At 34.7% G+C, this 25379-nt stretch overlaps 1 protein-coding gene and 1 long non-coding RNA gene across 2 annotated transcripts in view; one reads left to right on the forward strand and one right to left on the reverse strand.

The window, feature by feature from the left end:
• The window catches only part of KCNH8 (potassium voltage-gated channel subfamily H member 8), a 178302-nt gene that overhangs the window by 18427 nt on the left and 134496 nt on the right, over positions 1-25379 (forward strand). The gene's annotated exons all lie outside the window — the stretch shown is intronic.
• On the reverse strand, positions 5957-8568 carry LOC135287646 (uncharacterized). The gene is made up of 4 exons (XR_010351208.1): positions 8447-8568; positions 8305-8350; positions 7797-7936; positions 5957-6197 (listed from the first exon to the last, which is right to left on the reverse strand). It is a non-coding gene; the product is annotated as an uncharacterized LOC135287646 (long non-coding RNA).

The following is a 25379-nucleotide window of genomic DNA, read 5'->3' on the forward strand; positions in this document are numbered from 1 at the left end:
ACTGCTCTAAATTAATATATTTTTTAAAAAAAAGATATAAATTAAACTTAAAAAAGAAAATTATTTTTACTCTGGTCCCACCTAAACCTCCTTTGGGGTGAGTGGCCAATTCCATGAGAGTCCCACCCCTGTTTGGCAGAGCAGTAGGGTCGTGCTAAGTTCCAGCTGCTGCTGTGATATGTCACCCACAGAACAATATTGACACTATAATATTGTTTGTTTAACTCCAGCTTAATCGAAACTTTGGGTTTCTGAGTTATGATGCCAGTTTTGTTTTGAGAAGATTTATAATATCTGTGCAGTTTCATATTCTCTAGGTATCATTGTCAAATTAATTGAAACAGAATTATGTTGTAGAAAAGGGTTTCTTTCCATGCTTTTTTCAAAGTTAATATATAATGTTGCTATTACTCCTTATCATTTTGTACCTCAAATACTCTCTTTTTTTGTTTTCTTGTACATTTTTTTTTCAATTGGAGTTATCCATTCTTTATTAATGCAATGCAATTTTTTTGAAAATCACAATAAGAAACAAATTATAAAGGATTCTTCTTTTATTTTATTTTCTTTTTTTTCTTCTAGGTACTTTGTCATTTTAAAGTTAGAGTACTTACACTCCCTTTCTCTGTGTGAATTCTCCACACCCACTTTCTAGGAGTTAGAGTGATGCATAGATGGGACAGACCAGAGAAATTAATAGTTGGAAGACCAGAGATTCTATTTGCTAAAGACTTCTGAGTCTTAAGCCAAAAAATGCATATATACTACTTTTTCAGGGACTTAATGTAGAGAAATCCTACTATCATGGATCCATTGGAAAGCCTGTTCCTGGAATTTCCATTTTCTTTCTTTCCTTGAGTTCTGGAAGTCTCTTGTTTTGATTTGGTTTGGGTCTTTTTGGTTTTTTTTACATCTGTTTCATACCATTCAGTGTATTTTCACATTCTTATAATGCCATTTTTGCTTTCCCATAGAGACTGGGTGTACATGGGCAGTGAAGAGCATGATCACAAATCTCTATGGCCGTCATCCTTTCCAGCTGCACAGCTGGCTCTCATTCCAGCTGTTGTTCAGTTATCACATCTACTACTCTTATTTAGGAAGAATTTAATTTTTTACTGGCTGATAAAGAAGTATACACAACCCTGCTGACTTCCAACGTATCATGGGCCAGGGCTTAGTCTCTTCTCTTTTTTTGTGCTCTATGAGTTTTTCCAGGCTCACTCCTTAACTGTTTGTGTGTAAATCACGGGAGTGGTGGCACTTTATCTTAAAATATTCTTTAAGATTTCACCAAAAATACACTTTGAAACATATAAAAGCAAGGTCTTCTGTAATCTTAGCAAGTAAATTATCTTCTGAATTGTAAAGTAAATAATTTTTTCATGGGGATAAATTCCAGAAGTTCATACTTATTTAAATCTTAACATTTAAACCCTTGGAGGAAGGAAAAGTATCTATAGGATGCTATAGTTCAGCAATAGCTTACTGTTCAGACTAAAATATTTAAAAAGCTCCTATGCCTATGTGCAGCCAAAAATATATGTAATAAATTATGAATGGTGAACCTTAGATTTTTATTTGAAAGACAATAGGAGAAAATATGTGTTTTTTTAAAAAAAACAACATTTTAAGTCTTGTTTGCCATCCATTTTTAATAATAGGTTTTCATATTACGTGCTACAGTTTGTGCTGTTTCTTGAACAATTTCATACACACTTTCAGATCAGGATGTGCCATAAATATCAGAGTATAAATAATCTATCATTATACACACATTTCATAAATAATGTATGGCTGTGACAAGAATGAGCAAGCATGACTTCTAAGGAAACCTTTTGAAACACTGATAAATATATGCAACAAAAATTTGTAAAATTTATTCTCCAATTGTAACAGCTACACACTGATGTAGTAAGGAGATTAAGTGAATGGTTAATACACAGAAAAAAAGGAGCATTTGCAGACACTGTTAGTTGTGAATACAGATTATAATTTTCTTTTAAGCTATTACAGTGCTAGATGAGAATATTACTGGTCTATTAGTAAATCAGCTAAGGAAAAAAGCTGACATATATCACACTTCTGAAAATCATGATGTTAAGTAATGGTGGTCTATGCAATAGCCTATGAAACCTTTTTGGGTGTATTATCATCAGATGATAAATATATCAAAATGCAAAAGTATAATCTAAAAAATTCTGCTCAACTATTGGTTAAAAATAAAATTTCATTTTTTCCTACTATTATTGATTTATCACAGAACACAATTTTCTTCGTGTGTGTGAATTTGAATCCCGAGTACTTCTTTGTAATTAACTAATTTGATTTCTTAAGCATATTTTGCATGTACAATTTCTCAATGAAAACCATTCCTTTCCCTGTTATCTCTTCCAGTGATGATATGTTCCATTTACTTCTGAAATTTTGTAGATGGTAGCCCTTTCTCCCTGAAAACCCTTAGAGAAGTTTAATAGTTTATCTTCATTGTTGCATTTTTCCTTTGAAAAAAATGCACAATTTAAAACTGGAGGCAGAGGCAAAAATATGTGGGCAATTCATTATAAATGGAGTTGTAAGTTAAGTTCTCCTAAAAGTATCACATATTATTATGTTTTAGGGTCTTTCAGCTCCATTAATGACATGGAGATAACTGATTTTTGTAGCGAACAAGAAATGTTTAAATATCCTGCGTTAGGCATGGCGTTAAGTAGGCATGTATTACACTTTTATTCAATCAATTTCAGTTACCAGCAAATGATGTCATGTCTAAATTCTGGTATAATACTGAGTAAAACTATGATCATGATATACTTTAATAACATGCAGGGCTCCAAATGCTCCAATTGTTTATCACTACAGGATTGTTCCTCTTCATTTTTTGTGTGTGATTTTGTAGTGGTAGGTCAGATGTGCTTTTGAAAAGTGAAGCAGCACTAGGCACCTTCTACTTTCCTGTACAGTCAGATGATACATTTTGATTAATTATAGTGTAGAAAAAACACTACAAAGATATTCTGCTTATTAATAGTTTTTAAATGCTGAAAGGAGTAACAAGAACCAGCAAAAAGTGAAATTAACTTTCTTAGTGTTTCTAAAAGTTGCAGCAAAAAAATACCCAGATGTACATGTGGCTGAATACATCAGTATTTCTTCACCAGACAGTGCCATGCGTGCAAAATCAGGGAGGGGGGGAACACTCATCTGGGATTGGTTGCACTGAAAAGCACAATGAAATCCTGCATTTTTAGAAGACAAAAGAAAAAAAAAGTGGAGCTCTGATTATTTTGTCAGAGGACAAATCCTTTGCCTGTGTTCTGTGTCCCAGTGGCTGGTTTTAAATTCTGCTCAACAATTTGGTTATTTTGATAAGTGGCCTTGTTATCACACTGACTTCTTTCACAAACTTGTTTTTCTTTTTGTTCTTTATTCTTTATCATCGCACAAAGTATCTTCCAGTCCTCTCTGTAGGGAGATTAAGATTTCTGTAAATATCAGATCCCAAGGGGAAGGGGACATCTTTGGGACAATAAATCACATTCTTTTGCTTAAATTGCTTACCAAAACCTTGATTTAAGAATGGACTGAAACAGAAACAAGAGAAATTGTATGTCCAAATCTAGAGCCTCTATTTTTCTCCTTTCTCTTTATTTTGTTTTCTTTAGTTTCTGCTGGAGTGGAAAAGGAAGGACATTGCATTAAGTGATAAGCTTTTTTCTTCTGATTGTGACTCAAGCTTTTGGTTTACTAGATTATATCTACTCAACTTTTTTACTTTTTTTTTTTTGAAATGTGCAACTTCATAATATAGATAATACATCCCTCTATTTCAGCAAGAAAATGATAGATATTACTTTTGCGGCCATTAAGTCTTTATTTTTTACCCTACAAAATAGATGTTCTTCCTAATATACCTGCCTGATCTTCCTTTTTCTAACTTTTCCATATTATTTAACTCAATGACCTTGTGTGTTTCTCAGTTAGTCAGGGTTTGTATTTCTTTGACCATGATCACAATTTGATGATTAGATGTTTATTGTGTATGTATGCATATGTACATATGCACATTCCATAAGTTCATTTTGTATAAAGGAATTTATATGAAATACTAGAAATGACCCTGTGTAAATAATAGATTTTTTAATTTGGGGAGGCTAATAGAGTCTAAAAAGTAAACAAAAAAAAAGATTTTTGGAGCATTTGTGAAAAAGTTTCCAGAGCTGTAGAAATTTTAAATGCTTTCAAAATGTTTTGAAAAATTTTTCCCCTTTCAGTCCCAATCTGTGGGATGAAACCAACCACAGAATTCAGCCAGTAAGTGGTGTTAGTTCAAATTTATGAAAACGTGGTTTCAGGGACCACTTGTTACTTAACTTATGTTCTTTTTTGTGGTTTAGTTTTTGTTAGGCTCAGTTTCAGTTACAGAACATGTCAGAACCAGTTTCCTGGTGTATGCTGCATCCTAGGGTTATCTCCTGCACTGCAGTGTGTCTCAGTAATGATGGAATAACATCCCCACAGCAATTACCCTAAGCAGTGTTGCCACTGCATTTAATACTCCCTTATCTGTTTTAATACAGTGTAACAGGTGGAAATTGGAGGCAACCTGCCGTCAACACAGCAGCCCAGCATGATGTCTTAGCATTTCTGTGAGAGCTACATAGATGGTAGACAGAGCATAATAAATGCAAGTAATTACATAAAGTTTAAGAAACTCTGTCAAAGTATAGATAAATCAATAACATAATGGTTGTTTTCTGCTTCAGACTTCTTAAATAGATATAAAACTAAAGAGTTCTAAAGGACAAAAGACTCCTCAAACTGGAAGAAGTATTATGATTGGTTTTAGTCCTTGATGTACGATTATTTGTTTATTTTAGATGTGGATACAAAGGTTTGTTTAGAAAATGAACATGTGTACTTAAGAATATATAACTTGGATTAGATTATATTATTGTAAATCTAATTTAAAACCCATACTTAATAGATAGTAATCTGCCACAAATATTCTGATTTGCTATATAAACTTTAGGAGGTGAAAAGCCTGTGAAAACAGACTTTAAAAAATATAATCATGAATAGTGGTCATAAATTTGTATATTTAAGTAGGTTATAAATGCTGATAAGAATTAATATTATTTTCTTTTCTAGTCTGTCTAATTTTGCTTTGATTTTATTTTTTCTCAGAATATATGAAATGTTCTCTTTCTGGAACAAAATTTGCTTTAAATTATTTTAATTTGGTTTTTCAGGTTTTTTTTTCTTTCATTCCCCTTCTATAGAGTTTTGATTTTTGAGTTGTATACTAGCCACTGCAAGTCATTTACCTCAGCACTCAAGCTAGCTCTTTAAAGCTTCTTCACATAGCTTTCCCTGTCAATATGTGGTGAAAGGGGCTATCTCAGCACACTGCTGGCTGCAATTTCAGCTTCAGCTTGAAGCATGCATGGCATTTCTAGAGAAAAGGACAAAACCTACTTTTCAGGTCAAGTCTGCGTTTCATGTACAATCCCAGCAAGCTAGCTCTGCTGGAGAATGGTTTTAAATTAATTCCAGTTTCACTAATAATAACAACAGGGCCAGAGTCTGCAATCATTCCCTTCAGCCATGGTCTAATGATTTTTTCACAAACAGCCATGTTGATTTACAATGTTTGTATTCTCTCGGGGGTGATTAGTATCTTCACAGTGCAGCCAGTGGAATGGATGTTATTAGTGTTCTTGATATGTTTTAGTGCAAAAATCAGCCAGCATAGATTAATATAATTTCTGCCTACTTTGTAGAGAGGTGGTGAGAAATACTCAGGAGAAATATACGGCAACTGAGACGAGGGATCATGGTTTCATCAGGTGGAGACAGATTCAGAGGAAGGCAGAAACTCAGTACTGATCATCTTATAATGACTCTGTTTACTGCCTTATGCCACTAAAAACTCCTTTAATTTCAGTGGAGCCATTTTCAGGGCAGATATACCCTAAGACAGAAATTATGATGATGGGCAGTTGTAGTAAATTATCTATGTGGGGCTTGATTTTTATCCATTGTGGTGTCTCCCATTATTCCCAGCAGAATCCTGGAGGAAGAAAAGCTGTTTCTCTGGTGCTGCTCTTCAGCAGAGGCAGGCAGGTAGAGAGAACTAGTAAGGAGCAACTGAAGCCTTGAGAGCTCCTTTCTCTGTCATACATCACCAACTGTAGCTGAGGGGAAAAAAAGAAAGGGGTTTACTCCTCTTTCTTTCTTATTCTCTATTTCCTTCCCTAAATTACAAAGGCAAGAGGGGATGGAAACCAGATTTTATATACTAGAAGGAGAACTTACTAAGTTCTCAGACCTATTTGGTGTAGTTATTTGGTGTAGAAGGAAAAATGCAGAATATGGCCCACTGATTTTTAAGTCTGGGGAAGTAATTAAAGTAAATTTGTTGTGGTTTTCCCCCTGCTCTAATTACAAAACAGAACACTTCAAATGTAGTTGTTGCCAGATCTTTTTGCATATTGAGTGTAAATTAAAATAATCATCCTGATTATCTGACAAGATCTACGTAAAGTGATCATAAAATAGATGGAATACAGTATTAATTTTCTTACTATAATGTGTTGCCTAAAACTGAAGTGTTGTGGTCCCAGGAGTGATCTATGGGTAAATATTAATCTATGAACTTGATATTACTTTTCCATCTCACGCTTGTAAGTCACAGGAAAGTACATAAAATATTTCATTCTGTCTTTTCCAGTTTTGAGCAGAAAGGTTATGAATCTGTGACCTGTCATGATGATCACTAATAACTGAAGACTGTAGTTAAGAAACTGTTTCTGAGGAAAGTAGTCCTAGCAGAGTGAGCTAAACTTGTAAGAGCTTTCTTTTAAGAATGATGAAAATGTGAAATGAAAGACATATTGGTTACACATATATTTTAAAAAGATAAATAAGGGAATTACTCATTTTCCCTCCAAGTGTTTGGATGTATCATCATAGAGAAGAATTTGGCTGTAGAATGATATAGTCATCTGAACTCTTCCTATTTAGATTCCACATGATATTTTAAAAACCTACCACTTTTTTTTGCTTGTTTTTGTAACTTGAAGACATGCTTAGCATTAAAATAGTATTGCTGAAAATTATTCTATTGGGCAAAACAAATCTAGTTGTGTCATTTTCAGCTGACTAAAATGCTATGTAAAAAAGAAAAATAATTATTTTACATAATGTATATATTCTGATGCAGAAACTAAGTTTTTTTTTCTGTTGCCTTTATTACCTCCTTTAGCTCCTTCTCCGTTTAATCCCAGATTTTTTTTCAGAGAAGTACACAATCTAAATTTAAGGCATGGATCCTTCTATACCTTTCTTAAAATTACTGACTCAAAAAAGGTAGGAATAAGGACTGTCATATCTATTATGCTGAACAGCAGACTGTCAGCAACGATGTAGATGCAAAAGATGAAGAAGGAACAATGGAAAAATACATTATGAATTACATGCTTTGGTAAATCTTTCATGTCAGTTTTATTTTGGTATAACAATTATTTTTCAGTGGAATTTGTTTACACAGTATTAAAATAAAATTTGTTTTAAAGTTCTCTGTGAGTACTGAGCAAAGTGCTTAAATCTGTAAATTGGCATGTAAGATGTTCATGCAAACGAGATTTTGTGTCTCTAAGTAAACATCTCTACATATATTCTTAGTTTTACAGCACATGCAGCTATGGTTACAAGTATAATGAATGCAAGTACTAGACAAAGCACAGATATTCACAGTTCCATTGAAAAAAAATAGGAAATCTCTCTGCTGTTACCAGCAGGATTTATCCTGTTCAGATTTCATTTAATTTCTTGTTGGCAGTGGTATCAGTCTCTGCTTCCCTTCAAATGTTAAGCCATGTGCTCCTGGCATAAGTAGGGGAAATGAGCAGCAACTGAAATGGTCATACACCTGCTGGTAAGGAGAGGAAAGAGTTACTGGAAACTGCCTTGGTAAAGGCACAAAACAGCACCACGAGGTGCCTAAAGTAATAGCAGTGTGGTGCCTTGAGATTTTGAGATAAGGCACTGGATTTAAAGACTTTCTAAGGCGTTATTTTGAGATTTTTTTAAAACTACAAGGTTTACATTTTAGCTGAATTTTAGGAAGTTTTAATATAACTTCAGTTAATTAAGATAACTGAAATATGTACAAAGGATTTTAGTAGATTTTATTTAGCAGAAATTGCTCTATATAGCGCTATTCTATAAATATATATATAATACTATATATGTTTATATCTATATATATATGTATATATATATATATAAAAATCTGTACACCTCTTCCTTCAACCAACATCATCAGCCAATTCTTGCAGAGCTGTTTCTGAGGCACAAAAACATTAGTCTTTTTAATATGAAAAATATGTTGTGCTATTGCAAGGACACTGAACAGGTAGATTTGAGTTACTGCATCTCCTACCATGCTATTAGAACCGAGTGGAGAGAAAGAATTAAAATCAATTAATGTTTGCTCTTGGGGATAGTCTTTCCTAGCAGATGACATATGAGAGACAGTGAACAGACATGCTAAACATGATTTTTGATGAAACTTGCATCATAGTGTCAGATAACATGTGTTTATGACAGTGTCTGTCACTAGGAGATCTTGTGTTTCAAACAGAGCAACAGGCAAGGCTGACCTGGGTTTTGTTTATAGAGGTCCTTTCAGAAGTTCTGTAGACTCAAGCATTGTCTTTCCAGTTCTGCAAGCTTTAATAATCACTCCATTACAGCTCTTATGCCATGTCTTTTTTGATTTTTTTTTTGGCATTGACTAGTTAATTTAATATAGCAAAATGCTAACAAGAGACAAAACAATAACCATATAAAGTATGAAGAGTCTTGAAGACATAAGTTTTGCTACCAGTCTTTAAAACATGTATTTGTAAGATTTTTATCCTTACTGTTCCCTCTTTATATATCCATTTTAAAAAATATCTTTGAATTCTAGTGAACCCTTTGGGAAATCCATAATTATAACCTTTCTTATTAATGAGTGTCTTGAAAGATTTAGAATATTGAAAAGGAGGAAAAATCCCTTGAAATATTTTCACATTATATAAAAATGTCCTGGTTTTGACTTGGAGAGTATGCTTGTCTTTGAAAAAAAATGTGAGCGACTTTGACATATTACATCATGCATCATGAAAGAAAATATTACATGGATTAGAGATGATGGAAGATTTTCCCCATTGTAAGGAGGAGAAATGTTTAGAAAACAAGAGTTTCTGCCTCTCTCCTACATGTAATTTAGTGACACTGTAGTAAAGTACTGTCCAGCGAAATATTTAGAAGTGGGGACTTTGGCCCAATAAAATTTTTTAAGAAAGTTTCAGTGTTGACAGAGTGATCAATTATAGCTGTTGATCAGGAAAAGATGCATTTTACATAAAGGCATGGAAACTCTGAACTGTTGTGGATGACTGTGATTAAGCAAATGCAAATGTTCTTGGAGAGGTTTGAATTGCAAGACACGAAGGCCAACAGCAACAGATCTACATCACATTTTAAGTGTCAGTCCTTTCCCTATTGTCTTTCTGTTAGGATAGCAGACCTATTTGGAAAAGAGGTGTTGACTTCCTAAAAGAAAAGTGAATAGCTTGACTGTCCAAGATTGCACTACTTCTGAAAACTCCTGTGGCTGGTGATTCAAGCTGTAACAAACTACTTATCACAGACAGGATTAGGCTGTGGACCAAGGGCAATACTCCACCAGCCCAGCTGATTGAATATGCAACTTTCTATAAGCATTTTGTGTTTATTCCTCTGTGTATTTGAGGAAATATATATGGGAGATAAATGTGAGCACAATCCTGATGTATGTGTTTAATATACATGGAGAACAGGATTGGATCATGCTAATTGAACGTCCTAGTCCTGTTCCAGTCAGAAAAATGTTCCAACTCATGAGGGGAGAAATCTGCAGGAAATTGCTCCCTAATTAGATCTTTCATTAATTTGTTCATTCCAGGCAAACCTTTCACTGTGCTTCACTTATTAGTAATGTTTTTTTTGACCATATGCAATAGAATTTGGTCTGGGTTTAGGTGAAAGTTTTGCAACAGAAATCTCAAGTCATGTCTTTGAGGATCTTTCCTTGAAGGTATAAAATGAAATTTCTTCTGAATCCACACCTCTTTCATAAGCAAAAAATTCACTAAGGAAAACATTCCGTTTAATCTACTGGTGTCTGTCAAACTGCCACATTTCTTCTTCTGTTACTAGCTGCTTCTTTATAGAGTGTGCAAGATTAAATAGACAGAGTTCAAGGTATCTTTTGTAATTGTTTTAATTAAAATAACTTGTAAATTAAACAAATACATTAATAAACTGCACAGCTAAAGGACTTTTTTTTTTCTTCTTTCTACTTTGGCTTTTGATGATAATGATCAGGTAAAAAAGAATAAGGTTGGGGACTGTGGTGTAACTGCTGAGTATTGACTTGTGACTGTACATGTATGTGTGAAGATAGGCCTCTGTGTCATGTTGGATGATATCAATTTAGGAGCCACAGGGTTAGAGAGAATCATTCCCTTTAAGAAAGAAGAACAAGGAGGTTTTATGCAAGTGCAGTATAGGAATGGGTCTGTCTTTTTGTCAAGAGGATGAAAATGAAAATATAAGTATGAAAGTCAATATCAGATTTAACAACTACAAATATTAGAAGCAAAACTTTTGTTTAAAGTAGATCACATATGAGATATTAGCATGTCTTACAATGAGCCATAGAGTAGTTTTGGAAAAATACTGAGTTTGGAATCATTAAGTTAAAATACTCACTGTAACCCTTGATATAAGCTGTGATTTACACATTTGCTAAATTTCTTTCTCTTTCTAGATAGTTAAGATTTTTCTAATTCTTCTTCAAAAAAATTGTATTTCATTAGGATACTTTGAATGAGAGTTTGGAATTTTCATCTTCCATCCTAAATTAAACTCCTCTTCAAACTAGTTAATTTTTTTAAGTATCATAAATACAAATTAATTTTCCCATAGCAAGTAAGGATTTGTCATATGTGAAGAACATTACATAAAAATGACCTATTTTAACATAAGTAGTAGCCATGCAGGCAAGTCAGTTCATAAATATGAAATTATAAGACATTTCAATGAAGTATTTCTTTTATGTGCTTGTAAGTAACTACACTTACTGGGAAATAATTTATGACTAGAGAGGCATTTCCAAAAGTATAATTATTGTTAGAGTTTTTTCCCAACTCTTGAGAGAAATAAAATTACATTTGTATTCTGAAATAGGAGACTCAGGAAGCTATGACACAACTATATCTTCAAATGAATCTCCAGGACAGAAATACCAGCCATATATTTCAGTAGTGCAGCACAAGAAAATGGGAAAGAGCTGTTGTGGTAAATACAATCCAAGCATACTCAGAGGGGATTGGCATGCCACTGTGAAACTTACAGTTTAAGCAATTGGAAGGAAAAAGGACAAATATCATAAAAAGTTGAAATCACATATATTTTTCATCACAAAAAATATCCAGTCATAATTATCAGAATGGAGCAGTGGAGGTTCTTGTTATCTTGGTTTGCTAGTTTAGCTGCATTCATCAAAACTATCTCTAAAAATAATTCAGGAACAGGATAAACAAACTTTTAAAAATATATAGAAATCCTCTTCAATGTTATTAGGCATTCAGTATTTCATGTAAATGGTATAACATTTGCTGTTAAGAATTCTGTACTTACATGAAATGAGCACACTACTACTCCTTCTTTGTACCTCATGTGCCATAGAGTGGAAAATTCTGCAGGATTCTTCTGAGTTTCTTAGCACCTGACAAGTTCCATGTTCAGTTTTTGGCATTAGATTTTAATGCTGCTGCTCTTGTTTCCAGACCATTTTCTGCCAAGGAAATGGAACACAGGTCTGTAGGTACTTGTTTACAGAATCTTATCTACACCTGCTTTTACATGAATTATATCATGACTTCACTGAGTTGAAGGAAATAGGATTATTTTGGTTTTGATTTGTTCTTTTATGTGCACTTACTGTTTTCCTGATTATCTTGTAGTGTTTTGCAAGAAAATATAATGCTGAATAAAATCTTTCACTCATTTAAATCTGAGTTTTCTTGAAACATAAGGGTAAGAGGTAAAATGTCTGAGCATATTCATTTGAATGCAATAGTGTTTTTCTAAGTTAGCCTTTCATTATATTTTTTTGACATTTTTCTTTTCAAGATCAAGTCCCTATGCCTTTAGGGGTTGCTCTGTGGTGTCACATAGGTGTCACTACTTTTCTGAATTTTCCTTGGATCTTGTTGCTACTATCAGAGTTCAGGACCAAGGAGATTGTTTAAGGAAAGTTACATGCCAACTTCTCTCACAATCAAGCTCACTGTAAATATCTTAATTTAAAAGGATACCATATAGTATTGTTCCATTGAAGCTTATGACCCAATTCCCACTGGACACATTCAATACAGCATCATCTCAAATACCCTTTGAGTTTACTTACCAGGCAAAGAACTGGAAAAAAAATCAAATGGTATTAAAAAACACATTTAAACTTTCTTGTATTTTTCTAGTGATTAATTTTTTGTGTGAAATGCATGTTCTCCATATGCATATCACAATTGCCATAGACTGGAGAATTTTACAGGATGCTGCTGACTTTTCAAGATCATTTACATTGTTACAATTAATTTTCAGTGTGTTATTCATAGTGGGTCTTCCTTATTTTGAAACCATACGTGCTATGAAAATTATGTGAGTCTGCAAATGCAGAGCTGTCCCAGACCTGTCAGAGGAAAACAGCACCAGGCAGAGTCATTCCATTACATCCAGAGGGCAGGAGCTCAAGGCAGGTGTGACCCATTAATGAGTCAGAATGTTACAGCAGGATGCTGAGGTACCTGCTCTCTTTTCCTCTGTTGCTGCTGTGGTCCACTTCAACTTATGTTGGGTTACTCTTGATCAAGTCCATCAGGGGCACGTAAGACCCCTTAGATTCTTAGATTGGGTCTTTTTCTGGTTGTTGAAAGTACAATACCTTTATTATCTTAGACCATTTCCTAGAATATTTCCTTTATGTGCTTGTGGGGTGAAAAGAGATAGCAATGCCTTTTTTCTATAAGTAATCCATTGGCCTTTCATTTAAGCAGAAATCATATTAAATTACTACAATGGTGTAAGAACAAATTCAAAGTAAACTTAAACCAGTAACAGAGCTGAAGTTATCAGACATATTCAGTTACAGAACCTTTTGCAGAAAACTATGGAAGATAAATTTTTGCATTTTTTTTTTCTGTTTCACTGGGAGTCATTTAATTTTGAAGATGAAGCAATCACAATTTAAAAGCCATATGCAACCTTCTCATACTGAAAGTGCTGTTGTTGTGGTCTTCATGTAAACTAAAGCAGTTTAAAGGATGTTTACATGAACTTTTCAACACCTGCAGAAAATTAACATCACATAGTGGTAATCTTCCTTTTTATGCTCCCTTCAAACACTTTTTCTGTCTGAGGTTCAAACCTGTAGCCTGTTGTTACTGACCCTGTTAATATTTGCTTGAGAGCCAAGAGAGGAAAACTTGCCTGGCCAGCAGCAGCCAAAATCTGGCATCTTTTTGTAGACTGCATGTTAAATAAACAGGAAGAGAATCTCATTCAAACACGAACAGGTGATAATCTTCCATAAATATTTTAGTTGAGAAATTAATTTTTGAAAGCTGTTTGCATTTAGGCTTAGTCATAAACCAGGAAATGCCTTCTCAGTGATTTTCTTTTAACATTGAAGTCTTTCTAATCTAGTTGATCTAAAAAATGACATTGTTAAACAAAACAGTCTATAACAAACCTGTGAAAGGGTGCAGCCCCCAGTCAGAGGGCTGACGTAGAAGCTTTCTGTTCAGTTTGTGAATGTTTTTTCCTTAGGCTGATGGTAAACTTATGCTTTGTGATATATAACCAGGAAAATAAGAATGAAACATATATGCAGATATGCCTGTAAATCCTAATAATAAGGATTATTATGGATTTTATTTTCTTTAATTTCCTTTTCATTTTTGAACAGTAATATATCTTACATTGGCATTTCATTTCATTTTAGAGGATTCTTTATAGTCTTTCACTGAAATCATTATTGTTATTGTACTCTTACACTGAAAAAAGTATTGTCAGCAAGTGTGAAATTAATTTCCTCCCTATAAATCTAGACTCATGATGACTTTAAAAGAAGAGTGACTTATAATAAGTAAGATTTGATATTTTTATTTCATTGCAATCTTTCAGTATAATATCATAAGCTACTAGAAGTGTTTTGAAATTTTCAAATATTAATTTCATGGATGTAAAATATTGTCTCTAAGAAAATGTGTATGAGTCATTAATCCACTGTTTTTTCATTCTCAATTTATTTTTCTTTGTTCTAGATTTAAAAAATCCAACAAAACCATACCCAAAACAAGCAAACAAAAACACCTTAAAAAAGCCTGCCTATATTTTAGTCAGAATACAAGTTTTATTCTTCATTAGTATTTTAAGATGTAATTTATTTTACTAAAATTCCTGAAAGGTGTAATGTTCAGTCATTAGTGAAAGGTGAGAAGGTACATAACGTCCTGAGCTAGCTGTTTGCAGAGTATGATTCATCCAAGCTCCCCCTCCTCTTTGGCTGGTAGGAGTAGAGAGTTTCTGCCAGAGAAGACAGGTCTCAATTCAGGATGCTGGTGTGTCTCACAAATAGCCTTATGTTAAAAGTATTTGAGGACAGAAAAGGAAATGTGTTTCAAGTGAGTTCTCAATCGCCAGTATACTCTCTAAACTATTGGGAAAGCCAAGATATTGTCAGTGAGCACAACCTGAAGTTTATTGCACTCTGTAGGTGACAGTGGGAACCCACAGCAAAAACCTGATCTTGTGTTCCTAGTGAAACATGTGATGCTAAACAAATTTAATACATATCTTTGTTCTCCTGTCTTCTTTCTACCATAACTACCTGGTTGATATACCAAAGCCCTAGGTTCTTTAAAGTCAATCTTTGAAATTAACTTCTTTTCAGAGAACTTGGTCCAGATAAATCACAGTACATAGCACACAAGGCCATATGTAGCTAAAATTGAGTCTATTACCTTGTCAGGCCTCATACTGCCTGTAAGAAAATATTTTATATGGGACCTGTTCTGCAAGCAGTTTTACACAAGGGCACATTCAGAATTTCTGCCCCTATTTATAAACAACATGAATCATAGAGGATGACTCATGAAAATAACTGCATGTAGATGTGTGGGACTGGACTGGGTGAGGTTAGGCTGCTGGTTCTTGCTCAAGAAAAAAAAACCTGACTTATAGATTATTTGTGTACTCCCTTGGTGATGTGAAGCTGTGTGCTATGCAAGTGTGGAGTCTCCTGGACAAGAGGAATCAGGTACCCAGGCCAGAAAGGCATTTTTCTTCCTAAACATATCAGGAAATTACTATGAATTAGTAAGCTTGACCATGCATATTAGCTGGTGCTTCTGTATAGACTGCATTGAAGGCTTGTTCCAGGACCAAGTCACAGGTGACCTCAAGTCAGGGGATGTTTGAACGTCTTTTGCATTTATAGTAGAGGAATCCTGAAATGTTTGTGTAGGTGTCTTCTGTAAACAAAAGCAGGCACAAAATGGAGCTTAACCTTTCAAAGGTTTGAATTTACGTTGTTTTTCAGTTCCAACAGTTTTTAAACCATTTCACTCTTTTAAAATTTGTTATCCAGACTTTCATAGACCATGGTTTGTCTTCTAAAAGAGTAGTAGAGTGGAATAATAAGAGGGAAGTGATCTCTGCTTTTCCATGACTTTTTGGACTGTATTAAATATGCTGCTCTTTTTATCTAAATATCTACCTTAAGTCAAAGCCATTTTCTCTTTTATAAATAGTGGATAGAAACAGGAAACTTCAGGGCATGATTCATTTGACCTCTCTGTGACACCTACCTTAAAACAGATGAATGGTGACCAGGAAACACCCATCATCCCTCTCGATGTCTTTACTAGACTAGATGTCTAGTTCAGATTTGAAGTAGACCTAGTCAGGGGAGACTTCACCATGATTTAAGGAATGGACGTTTTTTAAAAGAACAGTGAATGTATACAGTCTACCTTTTCTTTCCTGTATGTGGCTGTTGTTTCTTTCCTGTAAGTGATCTGTTGTCTAGGTATCTCGGGAAAAAATAGCTTCAAAGATTCTGCTACATAAATATGTCAGAGCATACTGCTGTGTGGGTGGCAATGGAATGGAATCCTGAAGTCTCTGTTTATAATACTTATTTCATAATACAAGAATTGCAAAAAATTAATATAAAAACTAATATACTCTTAGGTATTTGCTGTTTCTGTCTTAGATCTTGCAATAGATTTTATGGTGTCAGACGGGTGAGAAGAAATAGGAGTCTACAGTGGTAGCTATGTCACAGAAGGAGGTAATTTAAAAGAAAGATAGCTAAAATTTTCCTTTGTTCCAATTAATAGTACGTTTGAAACTATCGGGGTGTCCATCTTCTTCAAAACAAGACAGTCTTTTCTCATGTGCTCTAAAAAATTCCGTCAGTCTATTAACATCTAGACAAAATTTCTGGAGAAAGAAGAGTTAGGGGTGATTAAAACCCAAAATGTGTAATATCCTGGGATATTGGTGACTGTGGTCAGCTCAGTCACTCTCTGACTCAGTGAATGTCATCTTTCATGTGGGCTAGAAAGGACTGAGAGACAGAAATTGAATACATAATTCAATAATCCAGGTATTTACAGATTCAACCCATTTGGGATCAAATCCTGCATGTTGGATAAATGTCCAGTCTTCTTAATTTCTGATTACTGGTAAAAAAGAAGAAAGGCAACAAGGACAAAGATGTATGCAAATCTCCTTTTCTACTAGGAAGAGGAGGCACCCCATGTTGAACAAAATCTGTATTTCCAGACCACAGCACTTCTGATGAAATTGGTTCTCTGTTCTCAGGATACTCAGTTCAATGGAGCTTTGTGTTTCAAGTCTAAATCTTGTTGCAAGCTTGCTGAAGTTGTAATTGACAAACACTGCTGTGACTCTTCTATGTATGCCTCATGTTGCCACTCGAGTTTATGTTCCTACAGTGTAATAAACTTGAATCACTGTATCTAGAGACCACTTCTAAAGCACACTTAATAAATGCAGCTCCTCTGTAAACATTGCTTTTAAATTGGAACTGGCAGGGTAGAATGTGTAATAAATGTATGCTTAGTTGATGGTTAGTTCATTCACTCATAGAATGAAATCCAGAACAAATAAATGTCAGTTGTAGAGTAGGGAAGTCCTGTTTGCCTTCTACAGCTCTTTATCCATAATGGGAAGTCTGCTATCATGTCAGACTCAGTTTATAGATATTTCTGCTCATATCACACAATTTACTTCAGATTATTGTTGCACTCCTACATATATCTATAATGTGTCAAAGGAAGGCCAATAAAGCTAGGGAAAGGGTCTGGAACACTAGTGAAGGATCTGGACTGAGGCAGCTGTTGTTTAGCCTGAAGGAAAGGAGGCTATGGGGGGACCTTATCACTCTCTACAACTGCTTGATAAGAAGCTGTAGCCAGGCGGGGGTTGACCTCTTCTCCCAGGTAAGAAGTGACAGAAAACCAGAAAGGGACTCAAGTTGCAGCAAGGGAGGTTTAGACTGGTTATCATGAAAAATGTCTTCACCATAAGGATTGCCAAGCATTTGAATGAGCTACACAGGGACGTGTTGGAATTACTATCCCTAGAGGTATTTAAAAGACAGAGATGTGGCACTGTGGGACTTGGTTTTGTGGTGGATTTGGCAGCAATGGGTTAATGGTCAAACTCAATTTTAGAGCTCTTTTCCAACTGAAACAGTTCTATGATTCTAAGCTTTTATTAGCTGACTTGGAAAATATTGTTAAATAATTGGTAAGTAGTTGTTGCAAGTGACATAATGACTGCTTAATTAACACTTATTTCTGTCTACGTGCTTGAAGAAATATAAGTACACACTTTCAGTTTAAGCCAACTTCATTTATTCTAGATAGTGTGTTTTTAATCTTGAGGCTGAGTGCAATGTCTCAGCTTAAAGTAAGTAATAAACTTCAGTCAGGTTTTCCCAGTTTTGGTGAGTCTCTTCAAGATGACAATCTTCTTGCAAGTCAGAGGAGAAGGTTAGTATTGGCAAGGAAAGCTGCCATATGTCCTGTCTTTATCACAGATCTGTTGAGATATATTAGTGGATTATAGGTTACAGGAAGGTTACCTACTCTTTGCTCTCTGAAATTGTAATATTGCACATTATAACTGGCTGCACAAATAGGTCACAAACAATTAATTTCCAAGCTCAAAAATAATATACAAAACGAACTCCCATCTTCAATACTTCATCTCAGTCATAGGCAGCACCTTTGCATTTTCAGTAATCTTCTGACTGGGAATGTGGGACTAGAAATGGCTTGTACTGAGCTAGAGAAATTAGAAAAATATAAATGAGAAAAACTAGAGAAGAGAAAGGGGAGATACTAGAAATCAGAGAAGTAAAATAAACATGAGAGGGAAAGAAGTATAAGTCTATCCCATGTGACAAAGACCCAGAACCATCCCTGTCACCAATATAATAATTCATATGAATCCAGTAGGAGTTTTTGGCTAGACTGAAACCCATTTTGACATAATTCTGGTCACTGATTCTGATGCATAAATCTACTATAATTGTCTCTGTGTTTTGATTAGTTTTGAATTTCATGTTTATTTAGCTTTGTTCTACTTAACTTCTGGTGAAAGATGAGATGCTAAAATTACAAAATAATATTTAATAATCAGACTTGTGGAATGAGTATTAAACAACAGTTTCCTCAGCAGGCCCTGTATGCTGGAGCAGGATCAGCTCAGATCAGCAGTTTCTCACAGAGGCAGGTCACATAACAAAATCCATCGAAAGTTCTCTTTTCTTTTAAAAGTAATAATGAAGGTATTGTTTTGCTCTCTGAAGTCTCTTCCTATTTCTCCTGTTAGTGACTTGCAGATAGATGCAATAGTACAGAGCTTTCGCATGAATGAATCTTGAATTAACTTCTGATCTTAGTTAGGTAAAACACTAATTTTGTTGCAGTTCTTATAGAGAAAAAAATGTGGATTTTTAAGGGATTGCATCAAGGGAATAGATAATACACAATTGCGGGGGAGATCTCAGAAGACACAAAAACTCCATTCTAAACTTTGCATAATGCTCTGTGCATTAATGATTGGAAAAATCTTGTTATAAATTAAATTTCAAAATTTGCAGAACACCTAATCTCTTTGGAATGTCTTTTCTATAAAAAATCTTTTAAACAGTATGTTAATGTCCTTTTAGAGAGGTTCCACTGAGTTGCTTTTCTTTTATAGTTTTTAAATATTCTAAGTGTATCAACTTATCAAGCAATTAGTCCTTTTGATACAGTTGGAATTTCTGTCTTTAACAGGTAAAGATTAAAAACCTATCAATATATGTTTAAAGCTTGTCACATATTTTCAGATTGACAGCTGAATGCTGTTTGGCACTCTTGTTTTGCAGGGAGAAAGAATTTAAAAAATGAAACATCAGACTTAAAATAGCAGGAGAATAAATAATGTAACATCTGTTCTAAAGTGGAACAAAGCAGTTTATAAAAGACAGAATGTGGAAGTTTAGAAACAAATTCTATTTATTGACAGTAAAACTGCAACCTAAAATGATTACTGGCTTAGTTGCTGTTTTGCTGGCTCTCTTTTATAAAAATATTGCAATTCAATACAATTGGTTAATTGCTAGATTATGATCCTAAAATCATTGTCTCTCCTTCAGTATGCAGAGAAAATATTTTGTACAAAATGCAAATGAATATTATTGAAATCAGAATCTAATTTGCCAGCTGCCAGGATAAAAGTGCTGGATTCAAATGAAATGTCTTTCAAATGTACTAAAACTTAATCCAAGTTTCCAGATTTCCATCTCTTATAGAATAAGATAAATTTATTGCTGTTAAATGAGTTGCCCTGGGGATGTACCAGAGTAACTGAAAGCATGGAGAATGTTATTTTAAATGTATGTATCTCTAAAGATGAAGATTTGAATGTGGAAAAAACATATATAGATTAAAATGGCATAAATTCCTTCTCATTATGAACGTTTTTGGGTTTTTTTGGGGGGGTTTTTTTAGGGAATCAAGGAGAGGAAATTGTGGTGCTCACCAGGAAAGGGTTTTTGTTTGGTTCTCCCTTCCCACCTTGATTTTTACCTTTATATTAAGTAGTAAAGTAGATTTCAAGTAGTACACAGAACCATGGAATCATAGGATCATAGTATGGCCTGGGTTGAATAGGACCTTAAAGTTTTAACCCCGTTGTCATGGACAGGGTCACCTTTCATTAGACCAGGTTCTCAGAGTCACATCCAACCTGGTTTGAAGAACATCCAGAAATGAGGAATCTGCAACTTCTCTTGGCAACCTGTTCCAGTACCTCACTACCCCCATAGCAAAAAATTTATTTCTAATGTCTAATGGAAACCCACATTCTTCCAGTTTGGAGCCAGTCCCACTTGTCCTGTCACTACATGCCCTTGTAAAAAGTCTCTCTTCATCTTTCTGTGGGCTCTCTACAGGTACTGGAAAGGCACAATTAGGTCACCTTGGATCCTTGTTTTTCTATGGTGAACTATCCCAATTCTTTCAGCCTTTACTTATAGGAGAGGTGCTCCATCCCTCTAATCATCTTGGAAGCCTTTCTCAACAGGTCCATGTCCTTTCCGTGCTGGGGACCCCAGAGCTGGATGCAGTGCTCCAGGTGGGGTCTCACCAGAGCAGAGAGGGAGAATCCTCTGCTTAGCCCTGCTGGCCCAGGATACAATTGGCTTTCTGGGCTGTAAGTGCACCCTCCTGGGTCGTGTCCTCTCATCGAGCAGCACCCCAAGTCCTTCTGGAGAGTGGATCTGTTCATGACCCAGCCTGTGTTGGTACTGTTGTCCTGACCCAGGTGCAGTGCTGCTCTTGGTCCTGTCAAACCTCATGTGATCCCCAGGGCCCACTTCTTGAGCCAGCCCAGCTCTCTCTGGAAGGCATCCCACTCTTCAGATGTGCCAACTGCACAGCTTGGTGTCATCAGCAGATTTGCTTTATTCTTTTTTTGATAACATTATTTTGGTCTGCACACTCATGACTCCAAAGAGACGTCAAGGGAAACCAAGGAAGTTGCACTTGAACAAGATTTTATCAGGATCTATTCAGCTGAGTATTTTCAGACAGATTCAGAATCTATTAAATGGAGAATAACTATGGCAAGCAAAAGTATAGAATTTAACCTTGAGTTGCTAATATCACATTTACAAAAATAACCTTTTAAAATATATATATTCTGTATATTGTGACAGAAAAACAAGATGATATGAGACAGCTTTTGCATACATTTGGAAACAAAATAAAGAAAAAGAAAAAAATGAGAGAGAAATTATAATAATGGGAAATAAAGGGGACTTCAGTGCTCTCACAGCTCATGTAGGAATCTTATGAAGGATTGCAACTACAATTTACATCTCCAGTCAATAGCAAGCTTGAGAGTTTCTATTCTGGCTACTACTTTTGATTATAGATATGGTGTCTTTGAACTATGATCAATGGTATTTAAATTTGAACAGATTAACAGCCCAAAGGAAGAATTAGGTTGAAAACTTAATAATTAAAAAAACCACAAAACGAAAACAAACAAAGAAGAAAAACCACACAAACCCCAAAAGCAAACAAAGAAAAAACAAAACCCGCAACACCAAACAATGAAAAAACAGAGGGGTATTTTTTGGCCAGTGATTGAAATAGGAGAGCCACATTTGATTTGGGCTCTTCTGCCCAGTAAAATTACAAAAGTATATATATGGGACCATTATATTATGCAAAACATGGTGCAGCAGTGACACCTTGGGATGAGCAAACCCAGTGTATTTTATCAATTGTAAACAAAAGTAAGCATACTTTTTAACAATGAGTTTACTGAATTTGAATTGATCTAAATCTCTATCAAGAAAATGGTACTGTTTAGAGATTTTCACTTTCTTGATTTTCATTATGCAGTACTGCTGCATCATTTTAAAAATCTGAGTATTAAAATTAATATCATAATGCAAACACATCTCTTTGCCTTGATTCCAAGAAACAAGCTGTGTGCTTTATTATTCTCTGTCAGTTTTCTTTCCTCAGAAAGTAATCTTGGGAACTTTCTGGATGAATTTAAAAATATTAAGTTTGTGCAACTGGCCTGCAGAAGAAAAAATCAGAAGCCACAAAAAATATTCAGAGCCATTTGTTTGGCTCTCAGCACATGAGAATTTTGACTTGGTTTACTCACCTTGAAATAGGGACCTCAAGAAGATAGGGAGGAACTGGGGGAATCATGAGGGGAGCACGTAAGGAAAACTGCAATAGAGAAAGAAGAGGAATCTAAGTACCATGGCATAAGAAAAGGAATAAGGAAGATGCTCTTTTCATAGTGGACTGCAGTTACAAAGTCAGGGGCTAGGAGCTGCATATCCATATATCTGATGATCCTGGGGTATTTTCCAATCTAAACAATTATATTATTCTATTATTATACATCCCATTAAAGAAACCCAAATTTTTGCTTCACATCTAATAATTAAGCAATGTCTATAAGTCACTTGCTATAACTCCATTGTGAAAGGTCTCCTCAGGATTTTTTTTTTTGCCTTGCAAACATTCCTGAAATTTAAAATCAATTCCAGGAAACACAAGTGCAAAGCAGAAAGCTTGAATGCACCTCATTTTCCTCTCAATACAAACATTTTTTGGGTGAAAGCATCACTGATGGTGCCAGTCAACCATCAGTAATTCTGTGCTCTGACTCGGGGTGTTGAACGCAGTGGAACATCAATGAGACACATCTGTCTCACAGCTGAGAAACAGGCTTCTTGTGAATTATCATGTTCCTGAAAAGTTTTATAGATTGCATGCTAATCTTGTTATGAATGTGGTCTCTGTTTACTTGTGACTTTGCAGAGGAAAAATCCTTACAGAAATGAAACACCTCAGTTACAAAAATAGGATGTCATGATCAATACAAATCTTGCTTACATATCCATGTAGCAACAGAAATGTGTGGCTAGATATGGATTTTAATTTTTTTCTAACTTTTTTTAGAAACAACTCATACTGGGTTTGGAACAGAAATAAAATAAATAGACCATTTTCTCTTCTAGTTTGGTTTGACCTACAGAAAGTGAAAACTTACCCTTTAGTTTCAACAGCTGAATAGGATTGGGTCAATTAACATCAGCTCCCACTTCTTCAGCATGATTAAGAGCAGTACCTGAAAATGTCTGACATGTCAGTAAGAAATGGAGACACTAATAATCAGAAATTAAATATTCAAATAATTGTATACAAATATATTGAAAAATATGAATGTCACTGTATTTAATTGAAAATGTTGTAACATGGTAAAGTGAAATCCTTAACATTGCCTCTTTTTATAAAGGAAGATGTTAAATATAAACTTCACCATTTCCTTCACTTCTTGTGGAAGCTGAAATATGTACAAAAGATTGTTAGGTTACTCACTTTCTACTGAGGGCATGTAGCTGACAGAATAATCTGGTTTAGTTGTATCTCTTGAGGGCTGGGATAAGATCAAGAGACTCAAACTCTGAATGAGGGTATTCATTCTTCTCTAGGAAAGCCAAAATGGAAGTGAAAGCTGTTCAGGAAGGAGATTAGTTGTTAAATGCCGCAAAGGGAAAGGTCCATGTGACTAACCATTGTGTTATAACCTTTTAGAACCAAAGATTGAAGATCAAGAACATGTGATTCTCAGATTTGTACTTAATTCAAGTTTGAGGCAAATGCTATTTCTGTTCCAGTCTCGTTATTTCCTGTCTCCTAAATCCAGAGACAGTTACCATAATAATCAACATAAAGCCCCTTTCCTAGGGATTCAAACCACCCAAAGAAGCACTGATAGTTCTGGGAATTGCAGTGGCAGTGGAGGCCAGAACAGAGATGAGAAACAAGTTTGACTGCTCTTTAAAGCAGAGAGCCTGGATGACCTCTACAACTGAAAGAAACTACTAAGAGTGCCTCTGAAGAATGAAATTTAGTGTCTATGGCAAGGAAATTGGTCCTCTAAATGCCATTCATACATTACCAATTTGCCCATTCATTAAAATGTGGGGATAAAAGCCAAACTGAAAATCCTTTACTGAAATATCACCAGTGTACTACTTTCCAGAGCTCCAAGCATATTTACTTTTCTTGCATGCTGCAAAAATGTTGGTTAATGCATTATTGAGAAGAACATAAGCTTTGGGAAATGGTTTTCTTTATTTCTTTTCCTAATTTTTTTTTCCCTGTGTGCTGTTTTATATTTTCATTACCATGGTGCATGAAATGGTAAAAATAGAGCTTATTGTCATTACCTTTGGTTTCTTCTTGTTTTGTTTTAGGTTTTTTTTCATAAAGTCATTTTTCATAATAAAAATTAATTTACTTGAAACATTGATTAAATATTTATTTCATTTTAGTCTTAGTTTAATGTGTTGAATGTGTTTGAATAATTTTTTGAAGTCATGCTCTTACAATGTAGAGATTATGTGGACAAGGTATTTTTAGAAGCAAATTTAAATGTTAAGTAAAAGCTAGTTAGCAGGACTTCCAGAGAAATACATAATATACTTCCTGCTTCTGAAGAACCCTTTTAAATATAGTCAGTTAGTTGGTGGGCTAGAAACATGGGGAAACACTGCTCTGGGACAGGCTCAAAACTTAATCATATGACAGTCATCCAATTAATTTTTAAGGATTCCAATCAATCACATATTTCTATAATGTGAAAAATAAACTTCAAGGTATTGTAAAAAAATACTCTTATGATAGCTTCAATAATAAGAATATCTTAATTATATCTAAAACTCACCGCTTATGCACTTTTCTCTTTGAAATATCTTTAATGAAATGGAGTGAGGAAGTGAAGCCAAGAGGTTAACAATCTGACCTGTGCCGACATCTGTATCCCACAGTGTCCTCTGGAACTGGCAAGACAATTATGCCACTAACAACTTTCTTGATTTCACCCCCATTTTTTATTCAATTTTTTTCCCATATTTCTAATTTTTTGTCTCTTTGTTCCCTTCTTTGGTGTATCTTCATTTAAATTTTGGTTGATGATTAAAGCAGCTTAGAGGACTTTTTAAATTTCTGTGTGGATATGCTCATAGAGCACCCTAGAACGTAAGCATCTAACAAAGTACAAGCAGTTAGCAACACTGACAAAGGACAGGGAGTGCAATGGGAGAAGGGGAAAAAAAAAATTATCCAGTGTTCACCTTGGAAAGCAGTGACAGG

Source organism: Passer domesticus, chromosome 1, assembly GCF_036417665.1.
Source record: "Passer domesticus isolate bPasDom1 chromosome 1, bPasDom1.hap1, whole genome shotgun sequence".
NCBI classification, from domain to species: Eukaryota; Metazoa; Chordata; class Aves; order Passeriformes; family Passeridae; genus Passer; species Passer domesticus.